The sequence below is a fragment of the Equus asinus genome, chromosome 25 (genome assembly GCF_041296235.1).
Source record: "Equus asinus isolate D_3611 breed Donkey chromosome 25, EquAss-T2T_v2, whole genome shotgun sequence".
Lineage (NCBI taxonomy): Eukaryota > Metazoa > Chordata > Mammalia > Perissodactyla > Equidae > Equus > Equus asinus.
Window position 1 is genome coordinate 40,791,623 of NC_091814.1, and position 18,203 is coordinate 40,809,825.

Consider the following 18,203-nt stretch of genomic DNA (forward strand, 5'->3'; position numbering starts at 1 on the left):
AAAAAGGGAAATAAAGAGAACAAACATTTACTGAGCATCTGTTTTGGATGGCAAGTTTGTGTCCCCCCCAAATTTGTATGTTGAAACTCTAAGCCTCAATAGGATGGTATTAGGAGGTGGGGGTTTTGGGAGGTGATTAGTAAGGATGAGGTCCTGAGGGTGGAGCCCCCTTGATGGGATTAGTGTCCTTGTGAGAAGAGAGTCTAGAGACTACACATTCTCTTGGCCACGTAAGGACACAGTGAGATGGTGGCTGCCTACGAATTAGAAAGCCAGGCCTCACCAGACACTGCCTTAATCTTGGACTTCCCAGCTTCTAGAACTGTGAGAAATAAATATTTGTCATTTAAGCCACTACGGTATTTTTGTTAGCGCAGCCTGAACTGACTAAGATAATATCTAACATATTTTAAATTTTCACTAAACTCTATCTGACGGCCGTTACCATCATGTCCATCTTACTAGTAAGAAATTCTCAAGTCAGTAACAGTTGGAGTTTGAGAGAGCCAATAACTAAAACCCATTTTCCCCACTCACTTCCTGAGTTCTGAACCCTTTGTCTGACTCAAGGAGTCAGACGTATGATGATGAAAATGTCAGCTTTATTACCAATAAAAGCTGATTTGCAAGGCTTGGCTGAGAGATGCTGCCAAATGAGTCTGCTAATAGGTTCTCCTCAACTGAACTGAGCTCTCAGATTGCAGGCTTCCCCTCAGGCCCCGCTAAATTTAGCACAGAGGAGGGATTGTGGCTAACTGGGGACAGGCTGCTGTGGAAGAGAACTGGGCATGCCAGCTCCTTTTTCCAAACTCACTAACCAGTGAGTGGCTACTTCGATGGTGAGGACTGAGTAAAGCTGGGGAGACAGTTGGGGAGAGAGGCCACAAGTCTAACTTCAGGGCAGTTCCTTCACATGAAAACACAAGGAATCCAAAATAAGTATTCCCTGCAATGGTCTAGCGGGATTCAGACACATATCCATGTGCCAAAGCATTAACTACATCAACGGATGTGTTCTAACAGTTGTGTGCAAAAATAGTTTCTGTGCACTGAGTCCTAAATTAAATGGACTAAGTCACGTTTGATTTAAAGGAACCCAGCGGTGACCTTTTGGTTAATGGGATAACTTTCTATATTCTCTCATTCATTTAAATACTTTCTGTGCACCTATTCTGCAGAGGCCTTGAGCCCATGACTAGGCAGGTGAGGATAGGTGTCACGGTCCCTGTCTGCAGGGATCTCAAGGACTGATCAGCCATTCCTAAGTCACAACTCTGACCTCAACTTTCTTTTTCAGCATATCTTCCACTGATGGGTTTTGTGCCTCCTATCACCAACAAATAGGGCGACCACTGTACTTGTGACACCACACGTGCACATGATTTCTGATCTTTGCCTCTTTGGAGGATTTGAATTGTAGCTTGGAATGGTATGTCTATCTGCTGATGGGTGATTCTTCAGCCACACTTTCCTAGAGGAGCACACCCCATAATTCCATGACATCTCCATAGCGGAGCCCCTGAAAAGCTGGTCTTTCATTCCCTCACCCCCAGATTTTGCTGCCTAGCATACAATGGGCAGGAAAGGACCTAGTCAATGGACGGCAAAGGCTACTACTTACTGGCCTGCCCCCGCATCTTATGTGGCCAGCTCCTCCTCCGGCTCGCCTTTGCCTTTGTGCCCACTGCCACTCCTTCACCTTCCTGTCGCCACGGCGATTAGTTCTCTTCATCTTCCCCTCTCACATCCTCCCACTGCAGCCTCTGCACTTCAAGCTTGAATGAGCCCAGCCGCAGATGCCTTCACCTTCCCCCATAGCCCAGAACCTCAGCCTTTCACCCCTTCCCACAGTCTAAGTCCGTCGCAGGATGCCAGAGCTGCTCTGTCCTGGGCGCAGAGCCAGGCTGCATCTCAGTGCAACCCTAGGGACTCCTTTGGGTTTTTCCAGCTTTAGACTTACCAAATGCCTCACCAGACCAGGGAATGTGAGCAGATCTTTTTTCCTGCTTCCTGTACAGGAGTGAGCAGTGGGGGTGGCCCCCTCTATTACTAAAGAAATTTTGGTTTACGACATAAATTCCACTGAAACCAGCATTAATAAAAGGGGGGTTTGGCCAGAGTACTGGGGAATCCCATGGCGTCTGGACAGGGATGCAGCCTGGTGGAGGTCAGAAAAAGTGAGCGAAGCCCTAAGAAACACAGAAGCCTTGTCTTCCCTCCCCTCTCAGTTTCTCCCTGTGCACCTGCTGCAACCTTTTCTCTTCTTGCAGACTGTTTTACTCTGCTTTCCAGTTCACATGGCAAAAAAGGGTCAATAGCTCCCATGTTGACATATGAGTCCTAACACAACGACGTCTAGAGGGAGACCATGCTATCTCTCAGTCCTGGGTCCAAAATTCCCAGGTAAGAGAGAACTGGCCCAGCTTGAATTGGATGTGCTCCCTAGGGGCAAGGAGGTGAGGAGGCAGAACACAGCAGCTTCTGCTGCAACTGTGTGGAGTCAGGACGGGAAGGGGAAATTCCTAGAGAAAGAGGTACTGGGGCCAACGATCTGAAAGGGTCTCCCACACCCTTCCATGGAGCATACATGGACAACCACTCTTTCTAGGAAATTAGTCCCCCCATTCAGCATCCAGCTAGCTACCTGGACACTATTGCTGGTAATATGCTTATTTGTGAGGTGTCTTCTCCCTTACTTGCTACCCCCTCCTTAAGCTCCTAGAGGGCAGGGACAGGCTTAGAGTTCTTTGTACCCCGCCCCCCCCCCCACTGCTTATCCAGTGCTTGAATTCAGCAGATTTGTCTGATGGCTGCTGAGAGAATATAATACTTACTGTGCCAAGAATTGTTCTGAGCCCTTTACTCATTAACTCAGTTAATCCTTGAAATAACCCTATGAGGAAGGAACATTCGTGGAGACCGAGGAGGGTAAGTAACTTGTCCAAAGTGATGCAGCTAGCAGGTGGCACAGCCAAGGTTCAAACCCAGGCAGTGTGAACTCAGGTTTGGGTTCCTAACCGGCAGACCCCATCACCTCTCTAGGATTGTGTGCTGAGTTTCTACCTCTCTTCTCAGGTTTTTTCAAGTGAGCCCTGTCTGTATATGCCCACTGGCAGCAGAAAGTGGAAAAGAAAGAGGAGTCAAAATCAAGAATTTCTTGGCCCTCCTTACTTAAGTGGAACTGGCTACTCTCTCTTTCACGCCCACACCTTACCTGTGTACAGGTAGCAACCGTAAGTCTTTCCTGTTCTGATCTGTTTATGTGTCTATTTCACATCCGTGACCAGTGAGCTTTGTTTTTAATACTGACTTAATACACTTTTATTTTAAATAAAAGTATTTCTGGGCAATTAGTTTTAAGTTATACGTGTAGAAAAAAATAATAAAAATTATCTCTCTCTTATTCCACTCCCCTTCGCCCTATCTCCTTTACCACAGAGAAAACCACTTTCAACTCTGAGTTATTCATCTGGTATTTCCCCTGTATTTTTAAGTCAGAGTGTGTTGCTTGCTCTCGATTCATCAGTTTTAGACATTACTTACATACTTCCTATTATGGTAATGAGGATCTTAAACCCATGTACATTCCCCTCTTCTCTTAGCCCTCCCTAATTTCTGGTTAACAATGCTTCTGTTGTCATGATTATATAAATATTGTCCACTATTAAGCCAATTAATGTATTTTAATTACATATCCATTCTTGCACAATTTTTTTTTGTTTTTCCTGGGGTTAATAATTGCCTCTAATTTTCACTTGTTTAATTTTCCGTCAACACCTGACTGAGTCCTCCCACAGCTCAGTAAAACACTGCTCAATAACATTTCCACATTGTCAGCTTTGTCACGTATCCCCCCACCCCTCCCAGACATCTCCCCAGAGTCAGGTGACCCCCTTCTTAGGGATCAGTTGCTCTCTCAGTCTGCTGTCTAGATGTTGTGGCATTTTCCTTTGCTGACTTCCCGAGAATTCCTTTCTCCTCTCTCTTGTCTCAGGAGGCAAGATGATTATCTCCCACCCCATTCTCTTTCTTGTTTTTATTTCAACACAGCATATTTTCCAGTAGTAGCTTTCTAAGAAAGGATGCCTGGGAGATAATTCTTTTTTGAGGCTTTTCTGACTGAAAATCTCATTCTGTGCTCACTCTCGATTTAGGTGGTATAGAATTCCAGATCGACAATAATTTTCACTTAGAACTTTGGAGTTGCAACAATTGTCTTCTGTTTTCCATGTTGCTATTGAGAAGACTAATGTCCTTCTGATTCCTGTTCATTGTTTGTGGTCTGTTCCCCATTCTCCTTCACTCTGGTTGCTAAATTTGTAGGATCTCCTTTTTGTTCCAGGGTTTTGAGTGTACAGTGATGTGGGCCTTGATGTGGGTCTTCTTACCTTCAGTGTGAGCACTTGACAGGTCTTCGCAATTTGGAGACTGACCGCTTCCCTTTGGTGATGGTTATTTTATTTCTTTAACAATCTCTTCTCCAGTGTTGTTTTCTCTGATTTTTTTCCTGGTATTCCTGTTAGTTAGAAATCAGACTCCTTGGCTTTGTCCTCTAATTTTCTTATTCACTTTTTTCCTATTGTCCTTTTCTTTATCTTTTTCTTTTCTACTTTCTGGGAAATTTCCTCAGCATTATCTTTGAACCCTTCTGGTTTGTTTGTGTGTTTTTTTTTGGTGATCATATTTTTAATTTCCAAGAACTTGTACCTTTTCTCTCATTATCCCTTAGAAAACAAAATTCTGCTTTTGTTTCAGGGATGCAATATATTCTCCTACTTCTCTGAGGATATTAATGATGGGTTTGGTTTTAGTTTGTTTATTTTTTATTCTGTTTCCTGCATTGTTTCTGTTTCTCCCGGGTTGCTTTTTATTCTTTGTTTTAGTCTCTTTCTTTTGTGTTTGAGGCTTTGCTCCAAGGTCTGGTGATCCTTGGTCGTTCACTCACATTTAAGAGTGAGGCACTAAGAAGGTGACTAGAAGCTCTGTGTGCATGAGGGGGCTTTTAGAGCAACTGACTGTTTTTTTCTGTGGGGAACCTCAAATGTCAGCATCTGTTGGTCTCTCTATTGGAAAGAGATTTCCTGGAGGCTGAGGCAGGGAGAAATAAACAGCTTCTGGGTTATCAAAGCAGAGGGGGGCCTGGGAACTGTTTTCCAGGAGTGTCCCAGGGAGGCAGCAAGACCCTAGACAGGAATGGCTGGGAGGGCAAGGGGTCCATAGACAATACTGCAAAAGGTTCCTGTTCAGCAAGAGCAGTAACAAAGCAGCCAAGAGCTGCCGGACCCGATTGTAGGTAGGGATTGTGGCTGTCTCGGGAGAAACCTGAGAGGACAGAGAACCAAAGAGCAGAGGGCCACTCACTCCCACAACTTGATGCCTTGGCATTGCATGAAGCCTCATAACCCTAGGTGCCATTTCATGGAGAGGTAGCCTGGGAAGGTCAGATTTCTCCTTTTGCTTTTCGCCTCTCTAGCAGCCTGCAGGATGGGTGCTTGAATTGAGAAATTAGGTTAAGCTATAGGAAATAAAGAAAATAGTAGTTTGAGATTCATACTTTTTATACGTACATCTGTCTATTAACTAATGCCAAGTGTACCAAATAATAATGACATAAAATAAATCCCTAGGCCCCAAACGCAGGTGTTCTGGAAAGGCTTCTGAAAGCTCCTTGGCTGCCCTCAGCCTCTACATTTGTAAGTCTAGCCTGCATCCATCAATGGAGGGGTCTGAAGGATGACTTACCCCACAACATCCCACTCAGCCATCATCAGGGATCCAGCCCTCCAACGGGAAAGTCAAAGAGATGCAGCTGAAACTGCTGACATTTCTGGAGAGAATTTCAGTCCTTCTGCTTAGGCATCACACATGTGTGTGCACACATCTACTCATGCATGCACACACAGACTGCTTCCCAACTTGAGGAATCAGTGGAGAGATGGGAGAATCAAGCTCATTTCCAGCCTGATTGCTGCCCAGGGGTCTCCAGGCAGAGCCCCAGGACCTCTGGAAATGTAATCACAGTGCCACACAGGTGTCTCGGGCAGCTGGGGGCCTGCCCTGCTTCCGATAGTCTAGTAGTTCCAGAAAGGCAGAGTGGAGAAGAGAGACAGTGTCAGGGCACGGAGGCACACAGGCGGATGGCAGCAGGGCCTGGACTCCCTCCAGAGCACTACTGAGTAGCAGTCCTCTCTCCCCTCCCCCCTCTCCCTGACAGCCCCGGTGCTGAGGCAATGTGTCACCATACTTTCAGCAGTTCTGCTAAGCTGTGTCTCAGAGAAGCGAATGACAAATCTCCAGAGATTTGTGTGTTTGATTCACACCTAACACGGCAGCTGTCTGCTGCCAGGGGAAACACTGCTGGGTGGATTCTGGCAGAAGCCAGAGACTGAGTCTCCAACCTTATAGCCATTTCGCTTGTCTTATTGTTTGGGCCTTGGGGAAAAGTGTAAATGATGCAATGCCAACCTTCCTTGCTAGGCATGACTCAGGCACCAGCACTTTGGGAAAATAGAAACCTGGCCCTGGAGAGGACATTGAGCAAGCAGTGGCAGCAATGTCTTCATCATGCCCATAGATGAAATGCTGCTCTCTTAGTAGGTGCGTGTAGATTGCATTCTAATAATACTTTGTGCTTATCTCAAAGGGCCATGACTAGAGAGCTTCCTTAAAATCTCATGGCAGCCTCATGAAATATACAAGAGAGTCTATGCTCTGTATTTCAAAGAGAGAAACTGAGTCCTGAATGACTGGCTGGGTGGCCCATGATTAACCAGTAACAGAAAGGCCCAGAATCCATATTCATTCTCACTGAATGTCTCTTTTTCTCTTTCCACTCTCTTTGACCAAATTACCCATTTTAAAATACTGATTTATTACTAGACTATACCAGATCAAGTATCGACATGCAATCCGATGAATAAAAACCAAGAAGAAAAAAAATCCAGTTCACAATACGAATGTCTTTGGGGATGATCTTTCTTATCAAAGATGATTCCTCTTGGGTGTCTATTAATGGTGCGCTTTCCTGCTACATTTAAATATTGGCGTATGGATCTCTGCTTGCTTGCGGAAAGAAGTAGAGAAAGAGGAGGGTAGGTGAAACTTTCAGCTAAAGTACCCTGTTGTCAGCGAGCACAGAAGAGCAGCTGGAGATTAGCAATGGTTTCTGAAATGATGGTGTGAGCCAATGAGTATACAGAACTGATTCACAAAAATGCAACTCACACGCAGCTTCAGGAGCCATATGCGTTTTGTGAAAAATGAGCCCTGCCAGTAGCAGTGCAAACCCAGCAGTATAGAGCCCCAGAGCGGCTTTATGGGGGCTGATGGGCTAAGTCTCAGTGGGGTGGAGGGGTCTGCCTTGATGAAGAAGGAACCAGAGAACCCTGCCAAATGGCCTCATAGAGCTGGGCTACCCGGGAGGCTGGGACTGCTGCAGTCCTGGGCTATCAACAGGGGCCGTAGGTGCCTGGCAGGTAAAGGGCTGTAGAGCCTCTGGTCCTAAATTCAAATGACATCTACTGTCCCCCTGACCCCCACCATGTTTGTACCATGGCCAGGATTCGGGAGCGGGGGTCACTTCTGTGCGGAAAATTTGCCTGAATTTCAGGCATCTTGGGAGACAGTGTGTGCTCCTGAGAACAGAATAGACCTGTGTTCAAATTTGAGCTCAGCCACTTCCAAGTTCAGAGAGTCTGGACGAGATCTGTCATCCCTAAAAGAGTTAGATTATGCATCTGAAAATGGAGAGAGTAATTAACTACCTTGCAAGAAGGTAGTAAGCCTTAGAGATGAAGTCTGTGAAGGATTTGCATATAATAGGTACTCAAAATTAGTAGCTATTATTTTTATTGGAAGAAAGGCTGAAACCCCATCAGGGGAAAAGAGGCTGCATCAGCTAAATTGGGTTGTGGGGGACTTCAATAAAGAGTGAAGGGACAAGTCAGTCCCCCCTCACCTGCCCCAAGCTCGGGTCTGCATATTCACCAGCACCGGGACCAATGCCAGAAGCTGCCCGTCACAGCTTGGAACTTTGCATCAGAAGCAGCAGGGTGCCAATTAGGTACACCCATCTGGGACTTTGAGTCAGGAGCTGGTGATGCAAAGAAGTGGGGCGGTGGAGAATTCACTTTGTGGTTCGTGGTGGCAGCAGCATCCGGTTTCCAGGGCAGCAGAGCCAGCCAGGGTGTCTGGGGAGTTCCAGCAAGCTGGGGCGTCTAGCCGTCAGCCCCGACACCTGTCGGGTTCTTATCAGGGTGGTTTTGTGAAGGGATTTTTGGCTGCCCAGCCTCCCTTTGGTCTTGTCTGTGTTCTGAGACTTCCTGAAACTTCTGCGGGCTACCCCAAACACCCTGCAATAATTTCTTTTTCTCTTTAAGTCAGAGAAAGTCCATTTCTGTCCTTAGCAACAGGAACTTGACTAGTACACGTTCCCACACCATCTTACTTAAAGTATTTCCCCCTTGTGCTATTTCCTTTATTGCGTTAATCACTGTTGGCAATTATTTTACTGATTTGATACTTGTTCATTATCTTCCTTCCCTGAATGTCAGCTGCCTGAGGGACCTCATCTGCCTTCCTCCTGGAGGCCCCCGTGTCTCGGCTTCCTCATGGGTAAAGCAGAGATAATAATAGTTCCTTTATACAGTTATTGTGAGAATTAAATGGGTGCATATATGTGAAGAGCACCTAGCACATACTATCTATGAATGAAGGAACTTAGGAGAACTTCAAATGAGAGTAACAGTTGCTTTTCAGGATTTTATCATCTTTGTCCCATCACCTCAACCTTCATGCTCCGGGAGGACCCTTTCTCTAGAGTCAGGCTGAAAGCTGACCAGAATGGAATTTGGGGTCTGCTCGGTCTCAGAACTAAGGGTCCGGTCTTCAAGGTGACTCTTCACTTCAGAGCACTTTATGCTGCCCACGTTTAGTTAGACGAGCATCCCAAACCTAGGCACTCAGAGCCTGGGAAGTCAAGCTTTGAAACCGCTGAGTCGTGGAGATCCCCGTCCCCCAGGACTTTCGCTGTCCCTGTTGGGGCCCGCGGGACAGCCACTGCTTCCGGGAAGAGCTGCTCCTTCGGGGAGCGCCAGACCTTGGAGATAGCAAGGCACTGCATCTCACCCGGATGGGCCCGGGGCCAGGCAGCCAACCCAAACACGCATTCCTGGATGACCGCGTTTCTCTGGAATCAGTGTTCCTTTTTCCACGGCCTCGGCTCTTCGGGCACTGGGGCTGGGTGCCATGCGAGCCAGTCGTTTCCATGTGTGCGCTGCATAGGTGCACCTGAGCCTGGAGCTGGGAGTCAGGCAGACATTGGCTGCTCTATTTTAAGATTCTCGGTTCTGTCTATTTCCCAGCAGTTGTCACTTGGTCAGAGGAAAGGGAAATCGGGGGTGGGAGAAAATGAGGCCCAAGCCACAGGCGCTCATTGCTTCCAGCTGAGTGGAAATTCCCATCCTTCATCGAAGCGAAGCACTGCCCCCAGGCCCAAACCGAGTGACTCAGACTTCATCACTTGTCATGGTCAGGGCAAACTCTTGCTCATTTTAATGACAAAAATGAGGATAGTACCATATTATTTGTATAAATCTTAGACTTCTCAGAGGACATTCACATACTTTCCCCCAATTTGTTGGGTATGACAGACATTATTACTCTCTATTTGCAAATGAGAAAACTGAGGCACAGAGAGGTTGGTGAGTCATAGAACACATCACAGAGGCTAGATCTCCTGAGTTTTAAACTATGTCTGTCATTCAGTAAATAGCCATTTCTCATCTTTCCTTATCCCATGGTGCCCTTCCTGTGCTCATGAGCATCTGTGTCATGGAGAATGAAGCCTTGGGGCTGGTGTATGGTAACTCTCGTGACTGCTGTTCCCACGGCTTATTCCTCCTCAAGTCCAGCCTCACAGGAGAAGACATTCATTCATGCAAATAAACAGTTATCAAGGGCCTACTGTGTGCAGCTTCTGTGCTTTTGCAGGTTCATGATTTACAGAAGAGAAAGTTGTTAAACACAAAATTACGCTAATTACACTAGTAAAGCACTGCGTTCTTGGCAAATACAGAATGTTATAGGAACACAGAGAACGGGCTAATTAACTTTGTCAGGGCAATGAGGAAACTCTCACAGACGAGGTGATTTCCATCCCCCCCTCAAGTTTTAATCATGAAAATTTTCAAGTATGTAGAAGAGTTGAAAGATGATTACAACCACCACCTAGATTCAACCATTGTTAGCATTTGCCGTATTATTTTTCTCTCTCTTGATATATAGATAGGTGGATATAGACACACAGATAGATACACATTTATGTAGGCATATAACCGAATCACTTGAAAGTAAGAAGAGCTGTCATGACATTCATTCCTAAACATTTCAGCATGCATCTTCTAAGAATAAGGACATTCGAAGAGGTGAATTTTAAGTTGGGTCTTATCAGATGAATAGGAATTTGTCAGACAAAAGAGGGATGCCATCCCAGGTAATGGCAATGACAATGCATGCAAAAGCAAATGGGTGAACAACATGGACTATTTGGGGGAAAGGTTGTCGAGCGTGACCAGAGCTGACGGGGTTGGGGAGCAGGTAGAAGAGGAGGTTGGAGCAACCGACTGGAAGCAGACTGTGGAGGAACCGCAATGTCCTCATGAGGAGTTTCAGTGTGACCCTGGGAGAGCTCGGAGACACTGGAGGCTCTGAAAGAGGGAGACGCTCTGATGTATCTTTATCTGGCAGCAGAGTAGGTGGGATGGGTAGGTGGAGAAGGTGGGTTAGGAAGGGAGAGAGTGAGGACAATGGTTGTGAGGATGGAGGGGAAGAGTCCAGAGATCAGATTAGAGTAGACAGGACTTGGAGGCTGATTGGAAATGGGAGAGATGGAAGCGAGGGGTCCTTGATGGTGAGTGAGATTTCTTTCCAAATCAACTGAATGGATGCTTTACTGCCATTAATTAATGCCATTAATCTAGTCACATGTGGTGGTGTGTACACGATACTGGATCTGTTTTGGACAAGTATGAAGACACCAAATAAACATGCAGGTGAAATATGGGTCTTGAACTCTACTAGGGGCCAGGGAGATAGGTTTGGGGGGTCATCAGCATACAGACAGTGGTTGAAGCAATAACATCTTACTCCGGAAGAGGCTAGAGCATGAGAAGAGAGGGGGGCAGTCAGGGCCACAACCCTGGGCAGCACCTATATTGAAGGCACAGTTAGAAGAAAAGAGGAGTAGCCATGGAGGTGGGAGAGGAGCCCACCTGGCAGGTTTGCAGTGAGCATTAAATGAGCTCATACGTGTGAAATTCCAAACTCCATGCTATGACTTGGTAGCTGCTGGATAAGTGAAAGTACCTGCGTTAGAGTGGAGGGACGTTCTAGATGAAGAGTGTGGCCCCAGGGTCAAAAGCTGCTGGGAGTGACAGGGCTGGCCCTCTATAAACTGTGCCTTGGCAGCTGAAAGTCCTTTTTCTGTGCTCCCTCTGCCCCGTCCCAAGAAGTGAAGATCAGATTGAACTATAAGAGAAGGTAAACCTTCATCTCTGGAATCCTTGTGGAGCTGGGGATGTGAGCGTTTGTGGAACCCAGGGCAGGACTGAGCTTTCTGCAGCTCTGGAGGGGGCGGGGGGCAGTCTGCAGAGTGGGTGGCTAACTGCATGGATGCTGGAGTCAGACGACCCAGTATGGAATCATGGCTCCCCTCCATCCCTTCCTCAGTTAACCTCTCCATGCCTGCTTCCCCATCCATAAAACAACAGTAAGAATACCTTCTCCAGAGGTTCGTGTGAGGATTAAAGGAGATGAGACCTGTAACAACCATAAATTTAGAGTGCAGAAAATGCTCACTAAATGCTAGCGATTATCATTGCTATTACTGCAGCCGAGGGTACGGGAAGCCTGGGGATTTGGATCCAGAAGTTTCCCCTGTGGCCATACTTGGAGCAGCACAGCCAGACTGCTGGTGGAGAGGGAGTGGCTCGCCTGGGCTCGGTCACACAGCTCATGGCGTGTGTCCCCGTGCTCAGACATGTGGGGCCCATTAGGGAGAGCTCATTTCTTTCTCTGCAAAACACCACACCCCCTGCTGTGCTCGTCCCTCTGTCCACCTGGGCCTGTTTCTAGGACAGCTGCTGTGTCAGGGGCTGATGGCCGGGGAGCTTGTGAAAGGACCACCTGTTTCTGTCGCTCCCCCCTGGCCTCCTCCCTCCCCTCAACTCTGCCAGCCCCAGCCCCCGGCTGCTCACACGTCGGTCCACGTTCCTCCCTCTGCTCAGGTGTTGCGGGCACATTGTGAGAGGCACGTTTCCTCACAACCTGTTACTGTCACACTAACAGCTAGTGTGGTGCCTTGTTGAGCCTCCTGTTTTCCTACAAAACTGCTTTTCCCCCATGCTCCTGAATCAGCCCTACTCAGCCCCACACCCCATCCTCCCCGTTAAAATGGGGGTTATTGAAGATGACGCAAAGGAGGGAGACAGGGCTGTGTAGAGGGCAGGTCCCTAACTCCCAGGACATGGCAAAAGCCCCTCCTGAGCTCTGACCTAATGTCTCTGCACGTGTGCGTGATGGTCACATGTTGGGGCTTGCTGTCCATGCAGCCCTTGTGTCTCATGTGCGGCCTATGGAAGCAGCTAGAAACCTCTAACTAAGGCAGAGTGGAGAAATGGCCTGAAGAGGCAGTCAGGGTCCAGAGTGAGAGCTGCTCAGAGGCAAGAGGACTGGGCAATGAGTAGCCCTGGGTTTGGATCTGCTAGACAACTGGGTTCCAACCTGGCCCCTCTGTTTACTGGGCGTGTCACTCTGGGTAGTTTATGTATCCCTGCTGTCCGGTTTCTCATCTGTAAGGCACTGAGCTCAGTGTGGGATCATGGTGGGCCCTGCAAATGGCAGCTTCCCTTCCCCCAAGACAGGGTCTCAAGCAGGGTCAGGTGTCAGGGGGCTGCAGTCGGCTGAACTCTGTTTTTCCTGCCAAACACAGGGCTTGGTGTGGTCACAGCTTCTCCCGAGCGCATATCTCTCTGGAATACGGAGGGGATAGGTAGGGAGAAGGTGAGGTGTGCTGGAGGCCTTCGTTACTGAAGACCTTCAGAGAGATAGGATGAGGTGACACAGGTTCCCTGTGTGTGGGGTGCCCTGTTTCCAACTGGAGCCGGGCTCTGGAACCACTGATGTCTGCCAGAGCCTTCCCTGACTGCGCCCAGCTTGCCTGCACCAGGGGACTCCACGAGCCACAGAGGGAGGGGTATGTCTGGTGGTGGGGTGCGTGATAGTAAGTTTCACTGAATAATCCAGTGTGTCTGTGACCCATTTCCAGGAAGTCTTCTGTTGAAGTTCAGCCAAGAATGTCTGCAATCTCAAGGATCCTGGGAAGGCTGGGCTGACAATGACTCTCCAGAGATATTCACCATGTCTGGAGTGGGATGCATTCCTTCATTCCTCATTTAGTATTTCATGAGTACCTGGACTGTGCCAGCCTCTGTGCCAGGCACCAAGATTTGGGGTTCCAGGCCTCCCTGAGGTCATTTTAGACCTGCCCAAGTAAGCGGCTGCGTCTCCAAGGCAGCTTTCCAACTGAGGAGAGCCCACTGAGTGTCTGTGGAAGCAGGGGTTGTCTGACGTGCTGGGGTTTCCCAAGAAATGAGAGTGGGTGGGCTGCACACAAACTGCAGCTCGTAGAGGTTCCCCTCTGTGAGTGTCTTTCAGTCCCCTTCACACACGCGCAGACACACACACACACTTTGAGAGTAAAACAATGCCGCCTCTCCACCTATTCTCTATCCCGGCTCCCCGATTGACACAACAATTAGACTGTTTGCAGAGACTTCCCAGAGAGTAGCCTTCTCCTTGCCCACAACATCACATACCAGGAGAATACCCCGCAGAGGGAGCGAGTTGCTCAGAATCCCCCTTCTGCTCCCCATCCAGGGGCAGCATCTGTTAGATTCCCCTCCGCCCTTGTTTCCTGCCTGGAGAGGGGCCAGCGCCTCCTGACTTTCCAGTTCTGGAATCCAAAAGGGCTCATTCCTCTGCCCGGAAAGGAACAGGGGGCGGGAATTGTCAATGTCACCTTTCAGTCACTTGTAAATCCTAGGCCTCACTTTTTCCCACTAATCTTTCATTCTAAGTGGCTTCTCAGGGCCTTGGAAAATTATTAAATGAGAAAAATCCAGATTTTGAATAACTTTGTATCTAAGTCACAGTGAGTGGAAGTGAGAGGCTCTCAGAAAAATGACATATGTGACAAAGGTGAAGAAGGGGACGGGGAGGGAGGGTGAGAAAGAGGAAGACATTTAGAAACCCAGGGTTCTGAGGTGATTCTCCTATTTGGGGATTGGCAGTACTAGCGTGAGATGGGGTGCATTTATTGCCATTGATTTCATTGGTACTTCGGGGGAGGCATCAATTCAAGGGCAGGAGCATTTGCAGATGGGAGCTGGGGCAGCACGTGGCAAGTGTGGGGAGAGGCCCAGGACAGGCACACTGCGGGGTGACCTGGGCACTGGCAGTCAGGGAGAATTCAAGAGTCTGAGGCAGGCCGACAGTTATGGTATGGGGTAAAGCAGACCATCGCAGCCAGGCAGGCAAGCTCCTGTGCACGTGCAGACCACAAATCACCAAGCGTAGGGCCTGCAAAGGGCTACAGCCAGCATGCGACAACCAAGAAAGCATCAACACCACAGGCGCCATCTACCCGCTGTCAGGCTCCCAGGAGGCGGAGGAGGAGCAAAGGTCCCCCAGGGCCCAGCACACCCGAAAGACTTTGGGAGCTGGAGACCTGCCTCCCTTGGATGCTGCCCCTGGGGTCCCTGCAGGTGGGAATCAGGGTCCTCCACGAGCAGAGGGATGGGGAAGCACAGCTGGAAAGGGTGGCAGGGCAAAGCAGCTCAACTCCGAGTTTTCCTGCCAAGATAAATAAAAGGCCAGATGTTAACTGAGGGACTTTAACAGAGAAAGGGACTCTCCCCGCCACACTTGGGAACTGTATTCACAAGGGACTGAAGAAGCAGAAAAGTCCAGAGCCAGTGACGACACACAGCTAAGGGAAAACACAGAAAGTGGAAAATGTGAATGGTGAGAGAGGAATGGGGTGAGCAAAGAAGAGAGGATTCAAGGAAGAAGAATTACAGGAGACAGAGGATGGGTTGTGGCATCCTGCCATTATTTCCCAAGCTTGTGCTTCATTCTTCTCATAGGGAGCAAATTCTGAGTCCTAGGAAAGACCACAGAGTAAACCACACACACGGTGTTTGCTTAGGAACACAGGCTCTAGAGTTGGACCATCTGAGATCAAAACCTAGCTCCACCACTGATGAGCTGTGTGCCCCAGGCAAGTTACTTAACCAATCTCTGCCGCGGTTTACTCAAATGTAAACTGAGGACAAGAGAGTACGTATCTTATGGGGTGATTGTGAGAACTGAAAGAGAATTCCGGGGAAAGCACACAGAACAGAGCCCGGCACATTGTAAGTGTTCAATAAATGTTAGCTTTTATGATTTGTGTTGAAACAGAAGCCATCCAGCCAGCCATCACGTATAGAAATACACTGAGCCGGGCATGGTGCTAGGCACTGAAGATAAAGAAATGACCAAGGCAGTGGTCTTTGCCCTCCAGGAGCTCATGGAGGAAACAGATTAGAAATCACCAATTCTATGAGCACAGGGCAACAGAGGGAAGAACAAGGCACAGAAATGAGAAAGCACTTGAGCTAGGCATCAAAAATAAGTAGACAAGTCAAGAGTCAACACTAGCCCTATGGTTCTAGGAGTCAGACTAGTGGTTGCCTCTGATGGAGGTGGCATGGGTGATTGGCTAGAAGGAACATGAAGGAGGTTTCTGGAATGATGGCAGTATTCTGCAGCTAGATGGGTATTGGCTACATGGGTGCATACATTTGTCAAAACTCATTGAACTGTACACATAAGATCTGTGCATTTTAGGGGCCAGCCAGGTGGCGCAGTGGTTAAGTTCGTGTGCTCTGCTTTGGCAGCCCGGGATTTGCCGGTTTGCATCCCCGGCGTAGACCCACGCCCTGCTCATCAAGTCATGCTGTGGCAGCATCCCACATACAAAGCAGAGGAAGGCGGGTGTTAGCTCAGGGCAATCTTCCTCACGCACACACACACAAGATCTGTGGATTTTATTGTATGTAAATTGTATCTCAATATTTACAAATAAAATTAGTTTATTGAACAATATCTCTCTCAAAATGAGTAGTACAGGGAGGGGAGGGCCTTCAGGCTGAGAGAACCTCATGCACAGGGGTTTGTAGGTGCAGGCAGCCTGGCGCCTGTGCTAACCTACTGACTGCTGAGTTTGGCTGGGTCTTAGGGTGTGAGGTGAAGGATGTGAGATCAGGTGGTTAGAGCCTTGTATGCCATACAGAGGAGTCTCGACATGATCCTGCTGGCCATGGGTACCACTGAAGAGTTTCAGCCTCCTCCCCAAGTGGCCGAGATGGCAGCCTTGGAGGCTAGGCGTCCATTCCCAGTTGGATAGTGAGAAGCAGGCCTCCCACACTCCCATCTCCTCAGAACTCTGCCCAGAGGGGAGGGAGGGAGGAAAGAGGAGAAGAAACCAGAGGAATAGCACAGCCATCACAGTGCACTGTACCCAGTGCCCTGAAGGATAATCAGGGAAGAACAGGGTTTCCTACATCCAGGCTGAACTTGCTCAACTCTCCTGCCCGGGGAGGGAGGGTACCTATAGTTTTTGTCCGGACCCAGGAAGGAAATGGGCCCCAGGGACTATTTCACAACTTCAGGGGTGATCTCTCCCTCCTCATCCAGCCCCCATGGGATATGTTCTGTCCCTGCTGTTTGTATGCTTCTAAACCTAAAAGTGGCATCCAATTGTGCATCCCATAGGCCTAAGCGCCTCTGCCAGGCGGTAAGGTATTCCTAAATCTTTCTGTGCCTTTGCTGGACCCCCAAACTACAACTGGCTTTTCCTGTTTCTCCCACTTGAAGCACAATCCCTCTTCCACGTCCCACACGTTCCAGCCATTGTCCCTGTCACCAGCCTCCTCTCACGCCTCCTTTAACACTGCCGACCCTCTCTGACCTCTCCCTTCCCTGGACATCTGTTGCGACACCAGGCAATAATTTCCTTTCACCTCTCCCTCTCCCTATGCTAGTTCTGTTTCCTCAGCCAAGAGGAAAAATAGGGTTATTAGAGTCAGAGAAGAGCCACAAAAGCTGTTATTTCCCCCACCGACTTGGGGACACAGTAAATTCTTAATAAATATTTGTTGGTCGATTGATGATTGAATTTGGAACGCCCAGACCACTGTGGGAATTGTCTGTGCCCAATCAGAAGCTGAGAAAGTGTTTTCAGCAAAGATCCCGTCTAGAATTCTACCTCGGTGGAAAGGGCGGTGCTGGGGGTCGGAGGGACTGAAGGAGATGGAACGCAGGGTGGCTGGGATGTTGTGGGATGTTAAATCCTGACTCCAGCTTTGCCTGGATTGCTGACCCCAGATGACCCAGGCCGCAGAGCTGTGTCCCCACACCCTCCATTAAAGAGAGCACTGGGCAAAAAAACCCGAGATCAGGGTCTGTCAAAGCCAAGGCAATTCACAGGTGAGCTCAACTTGCCGATTTACGGCAACTGTTGAGTCATTACCGAAATTGCAGTTATGAACCGACCTACCTGCTGGGAAGAGAATTTGGGATAAATTGTGAACTTCAGAAAGTTTCTGCCTGGAAACCGAAGAGGTAACCATGGCAACCGGGAGGCAGTGAGAACTCAGAGAGGGCTCTTCATCCTGAGCAGGGAGCTCTGTGCTCACGGATTGGATTTGCCGGTCCGCGTGCGCCCCGCGCATCAATCCCTTTGTCTCTGCTTTCTTTGTTGAATGGGAGAAAGCGCAAGCTCAGGGATCTGGAGATGGGGCCCCGGTTTCAGCTGTTTCCAGTTCCAGAGCACTTAATTAAGGGAGCCTTAGGCACTGCTGTTTTGTTGTCTGCGAAATGTGAATTAAAAAGCTCCTCTGGCCTATTCACAGGGTTGCAGAAAGGACAGGAAGGTTTGAAGAGGTTCTCTGCGTGATCACTATTATCGTTGTCATGTGGCCATGTCTGGGCCGATTCCAACATGGCGAGACTGGTGGTTCAGTCCATCCGTAAACTCATTTTTGTCTCTTGAAGAAAAGCTGTCCCAGACACCACCCACATCCCCACCTGGCAGCTGCATA

The 18,203-nt window shown here is 48.5% G+C and overlaps 1 long non-coding RNA gene across 3 annotated transcripts in view; it reads right to left on the reverse strand.

The window, feature by feature from the left end:
- LOC123280621 (uncharacterized) overlaps nt 1-18,203 on the reverse strand; it is a 45,037-nt gene that overhangs the window by 8,089 nt on the left and 18,745 nt on the right. Inside the window, exon 1 of one of the 3 annotated variants that reach the window (XR_011498090.1) lies at nt 1,622-1,951. The exons of the other annotated variants lie outside the window; for them this stretch is intronic. This is a non-coding gene — a long non-coding RNA (uncharacterized lncRNA). Of the gene's footprint in view, nt 1-1,621; nt 1,952-18,203 lie in introns of those variants that run through there. 3 annotated transcript variants of the gene reach the window in all.